Genomic DNA, 6,243 nt, shown 5'->3' with positions numbered 1-6,243 from the left:
TCCATGCACAGCCCAATGAATGATCCATTTTTAATTTAAATGTCACACTATAGCAATGGCATTTGCTGAGCTTCCTGATGGATTCATGGCCCAAGTGTAAGATACAGTCAAACAGAATTTTAAAGTTGTATTTATTATATAATTGTAGAAATAGGATATTTTGGGGTATTTTTACTTGTGTCATTGTACCTTGCTATCAAAGTGTGGTTTGTAGATCAGTCCCATTGACTTCACTTAGAAGCTTATTAAAAATGCAGTACTCAGGCCCCATGCCAACTCCTGAGTCAGAATCTGCATTTTAAACACAACCCTGGTTCATTCATATGCACATTAAAGTTTGAAAAACATTATCATAGTACATTTTAAAGTATCTTCTAGCTCTGATCCTCCACAGCCAGAATCCTGCACTCCCATTTAAATAACTAAAACACATTAATAATAGATGTTTTATTGAATCCTGCATTCCTTTTAAATTAACCAGAATAAAAAATTGCATGAACTTGTCAAATAATGAACAAATAACTGACTATGGTGGCACGAATGAGGGTTACATTAAAATTGTCTTTGGCCAGGGAAAACAAGTAACATCATTCATTCTTTCAGTATGCTAACTGCTCATAAAATTGCAAATGATGCTACTAAATAAGACAAAATGACACAGCTATATAGAAATCAAAGAAGCACATCTAAGACAAAGGCACAAAGAAAACTGTAATGCCAAATGCAAAATTTCATTTGAAATAGGAAACACAATAGACTTGTTGTGCAGAAGAGTGTATGGACATGACAGTGTAATAGAGAATCATGAGGCAAGTCCTTGTCTTTTGTCTGTTACCCTTCTTGTATGTTGTGGGGAGAAGCCCTATGTCCAAAACTGCTCCCAAACAACCTTAAGCAATTAACCACTTCAACATTTTGTTGCTTTTCTTTTTCTTCTGGCTTTTTTTGTAACTTTTATTTTAAGTTCAGGGGTATATCTTCAGGTTTGTTACATAGGTAAACTTGTGTCATGGAGGTTTGTTGTACAAATTATTTCATCACCCAGATACTAAGCCTAGTACCCATTAGTTATTTTTCCTGATCCTCTCCCTCCTCCTAACCTCTACCCTCTGATAGGCCCCAGTGTGTGTTGTTCCCCTCTATATGTACATGTGGTCTCATCATTTAGCTTCCACTTATAAGTGAGAACATGAAGTATTTGATTTTTCTGTTCCTACATTAGTTTGCCAAGGATAATGGCCTCCAGCTCCATCCATGTCCCTGAAAAAGACACAATCTTGTCCCTTTTAATGGCTGCATAGTATTCCATCGTGTATATGTTCCACATTATTTTAATCCAGTCTAACATTGATGGGAATTTAGATTGATTCCATGTCTTTGCCATTCTAAATAGTGCTGCAATGAACATACACGTACCTGTGTCTTTCTAACAGAATGATTTATGTTTTGGGGGTATATACCGAGTAATGGGATTGCTGGATCAAATAGTATTTCTGTCTTTATGTCTTTGAGGAATTGTCACACAGTCTTCCATAATGATTGAACTAACTTATACTCACACCAACAGTATATAAGCATTCCTTTTTCTCCACAACCTCACCATCTGCTGTTATTTTCTGACTTTTTATAGTAGCCATTCTGACTGGTGTGAGATGGTATCTCACTGTGGTTTTGATTTGCATTTCTGCAATAATCAGTGATGTTGAGCTTTTTTTCATATGTTTTTTTGGCCACATGTATGTCTGTTGAAACATGCCTGTTCAAGTTGTTGACAAAAAGTCAAACTCTGTAAAACATTTGGAGAGATTTACTCTGAGCCAAATATGAGTGACCCTGGCCCATGACACAGCCCTCAGGAGGGCCTGAGAACATGTGCCCAAAGTGGTCAGGGTACAGCTTGGTTTTATACATTTGAGGGGGGCATGAGACATCAGTCAAATACATTTACAACTCAAAGTGGAGAGGGTTTTCAAGCTATAGGTAAATTTAAACATTTTCTGGTTGACAATTGGTTGAGTTTATCTAAAGACCTGGGATCGTAGAAAGGAAATGTTCAGGTTAAGATAAAAGATTGTGGAAACCAAGGTTCTTTAGAAGTCTTATAGTGGCTGCCTTTAGAGACAATAGATGACAAATGTTTCCTATTCAGATCTTTAAAAGGTGCTAGACTTTTAGTTAATCTCTTTAGGATTGGGAGGGCCTGAAGAAAAAGACCTAGCGATGTTAACAGAGATTCTTTACAGATGCAAATTTATCCCAACAAAGGACAGCTTTGCAGGCCCACTTAAAGATATGGCAAAAAAACACATTTTGGGGTAAAATATTTTGATTTTCTTCTTTGTCTCGTAAGGTTATGCCAAAGTCAGGTTGGAAAGTAAGTCACAAGATATAGGGTTAAATAAAACCCATCTGATGATAATTTATTATTTGTAGCACATGACTCCCCAGACTCCTTAGATAGGAATTTGAGCAAGATTTAAAAATCAGAGTTTAGTGCTCAAAGTCCGTTGCCCACTTTTAATGGGGTTTGTATCTTTTCTTGTAAATTTGTTTAAGGTTTTTTATGGATGCTGGATATTAGACCTTTGTCAGATGCATAGTTTGCAAACATTTTCTCCCCTTCCATAGGTTGTTTACTCTGTTCATAGTTTCGTTTGCTGTGCAGAATAAACTCTTTAGTTCAATTAGATCCCATTTTTCAATTTTTGCTTCTGTTGCACTTGCTTTTGGAGCCTTCATCATGAAATCTTTGCCTGTGTCTATGTCCTGAATGGTGTTGCCTAGGTTTTCTTCTAGAGTTTTTATAGTTTTGGGTTTTATATTTAAGTATTTATTCCATCTTGAGTTAATTTTTGTATATCATGTAAGGAAGGGGTCCAGTTTCAATCTTCTACATATGGCTAGCCAGTTATCCTAGCACCATTTATTGAATAGGGAATCTTTTCCCCATTGCTTGCTTATGTCAGGTTTGTCGAAGATCGGATAGTTGCAAGTGTATGGCCTTATTTCTGGGTTTTGTGTCTATTTTTCTATGTCTATTTTTGTACCAGTGGTGTTTTGGTTACTGTAGCCTTGCAGTATAGTTTGAAGTTGGGTAGTGTGATGCCTCTAGCTTTGTTCTTTTCGCTTAGGGTTGCCTTGGCTATTCAAGCTCTTTTTTGTTCCATATGAATTTTAAAACAGTTTTCTCTAGTTCTGTGAAGAATGTCAACGGTAGTTTAACAGGAATAGCATGAATCTGTAAATTGCTTTGGGCAGTATGGCGATTTTAACGATATTGAGTCTTCCTACCCGTAAGCATGGAATGTTTTTTCATTTCTTTGTGTCATATCTGATTTCTTTCAGCAGTGCTTTGTAGTTCTCCTTGTAGAGACCTTTTGCCTCCCTAGTTAGCTGTATTCCTAGGTATTTTATTCTTTTTCTGGCAATTGTGAATGGGAGTTCGTTCCTGATTTGGCTCTCAGTTTGACTGTTGTTGGTGTATAGGAATGCTAGTGATTATTGCACATTGATTTTGTATCCTGAATCTTTACCAAAGTAATTTATGAGCTGAAGGAGCTTTGGGACTGAGACTTTGGGGTTTTCTAGACATAGAATCATGTCATTTGCTAACAAGGATAGTATGACTTCCTCTCTTCCTATTTGGATGCCTTTTATTTCTTCCTCTTGTCTGATTGCCCTTGCCAGGATTTCTAATACTATATTGAATAGGAGTGGTGAGAGAGGGCATTCTTGTCTTGTGCCAGTTTTCAAGAAGAATGCTTCCAGTTCTTTCCCATTCAGTGTGATGTTGGCTATGGGTTTGTCATGGATGGCTCTTATTATTTTGAGATATGTTCCTTCAATACCTAGTTTATTGAGTTTTTAAAGTGAGTGGATGTCAAATTTTATCAAAAGCCTTTTCTGCATCTATTGAGATAATCTTGTGGTTTTCATCTTCAGTTCTGTTTATGTGATGACACATTTATTGATTTGTGTATGCTGAACCAACCTTGCATCCCAGGAATAAAGCCTACTTGATTGTGGTTTACAGGCTTTTTGATGTGCTGCTGGATTCGATTTGCCAGTATTTTGTAGAGGATTTTGCATCAATTTTCATCAAGGATATTGGGCCAGGTCCAGTGGCTAATACCTGTAATCCCAGCACTTTGGGAGGCCAAGGCAGGTGGTTCACTTAAGCTCAGGAGTTCAAGACCAGCCTGGGCAACATGGCAAGACCTTGTCTCTACCAAAAATACAAAAAACTAGCTGAGTGTGGTGATGCATGCCTGTGGTCCCAGCTACTCGGGAGGCTGAGGTGGGAGGATCACTTGAGCTCAGGAGTCAGAGGTTGCAGTGAGCCAAGATCGCACTCCAGTGTGGGTGACAAGAGTGAGACCCCATCTCAAAAAAGAAAAAGAAAAAAAGAAAAAAAGGATATTGGCCTGAAGTTCTTTGTTGTTGTTGTTATATCTTTGCCAGGTTTTGGTATCAGGATGATGCTGGCCTCATATAATGAGTTAGGGAGGAGTCCCTCCTCCTCAATTTTTTGGAATAGTTTCAGTAGGAATAGTACCAGCTTTTCTTCATACATCTGGTAGAATTTAGCTATAAATCTGTCTGGTCCTGGGTTTTTTTCAGTTGGTAGGTTATTGCCAGAGTGATTTTTACAGCTTTTGAGAGGAGCCAGGCACATTCCTCAGCCCCGGGCTCAAAACAAACAAGCCCAGTACAAACACATCCCATCCTCCCAACCCACCACATATCTCTCAAACTTCCTGAGCCCAGTACAAACACATCCCATCCTCCCATCCCACCACATATCGCCATATATCTCTCAAACTTCCTGAGCCCAGTACAAACACATCCCATCCTCCCATCCCACCACATATCTCTCAAACTTCCTGAGCCCAGTACAAACACCACCTGGTAGGTCTCCGATAAGGAGACAGCCGTTCAAGGTTTTACTGAAAGCGCGGGAACCGAAAGAATTCCTTTATTCCCCTGTAACTTTCGGGCTATAAAAAAGCAAGCACTCGCATTGTTCGGGGCCCTCTTGTATGCTGTGTAATGGAGGGACCAGGTTCAAACTTGTCGTAAAGATCCTTGCCGCTTGGCTTTGACTCTGGACTCTGGTGATCTTCTTTGGGGAACAGAGGGTCTGGGCATAACACTTTATTGAGGTATCACTGATATACCCAAAAAAAAGCACATATGTATACAATTTGATGAGTTTAGACATATGCATATACCCATGATACCATCACCACAATCAAAGTAGTAAACATATCCATCACCTCCTAAAGTTTCCTTGCGTCTCTTTGCATGGTTTATTTTGTTTCATTTTATAGTAAGAACACTTGGCAAAAGATCACCCTCTTAACCCATCTTTAAATACACAATACTGCATTGTTAACTAAAGAAACCAAGTTGGGTCAGCCAAAGTGGCTCACCGTAATCCCAACACTTTGGGAGGCCAAGACGGGAGGATTGCTTGAGCCCAGGAGTTTGGGACTAGTCTAGGCAACATATCTAGACCCTGTCTCTACAACAGCAACAAAAAATGTTTTTAATTAACTGGGCATGGTGGTGCACACTTTTAATTACAGCTACTTGAGAGGCTGATGCAAGTAGATCACTTGTGCCTGGGAGTTAGAGGCTGCAGTGAGCTATGATCGCTCCACTGTACTCCAGCTTGGGAGACAGAGTGAGATCTTGTCTCTAAAAAAGTAAAATAAAATAAAAAAATAAAATTAAAATGAAGGAAGAAAAAAGAAAGCATGCTGTACAGCAGATCTCTAGAATTTATTCATCTAGCATAACTGAAACTTTAAGACAATAGAGTAACAACTCCCCATTTCCCCTCCACCACCCCAGCCCCTAGCAACCATTTTTTAAATGGAAAAATTAGTCCTCTCCTACATTAAAACCCTTCAGTGTCAACAGGCTTAAGACCAAACCCCTTAGGAAGTACAGATGCTTTTCAACATACAATAGAGATAGGTCTCCATAAACACATCGTAAGCTGAAAATATTGTTGAAAATGAAAATGCATTTAATATACCTAACCTACTGAACATCATAGCTCAGCCTAGCCTGCTGTAAACATGTTCAGAACACTTACATTAGTCTACATTTAGGCAAAATCATCTAACACAAACCCTATTTTAAAATAAAGTGTTGAATATCTCATGTAATGTATTGAATATTGTACCAAAGTGAAAAACTTGTATGGGTACTTTCAGTTTGGTTTCTACTGAATGC

Source organism: Mandrillus leucophaeus, unplaced genomic scaffold (assembly GCF_000951045.1).
Source record: "Mandrillus leucophaeus isolate KB7577 unplaced genomic scaffold, Mleu.le_1.0 Scaffold505, whole genome shotgun sequence".
Taxonomy (NCBI): Eukaryota; Metazoa; Chordata; class Mammalia; order Primates; family Cercopithecidae; genus Mandrillus; species Mandrillus leucophaeus.
The sequence above is the reverse complement of the archived record's forward strand: the minus strand, read 5'-3'. Positions refer to the sequence as shown.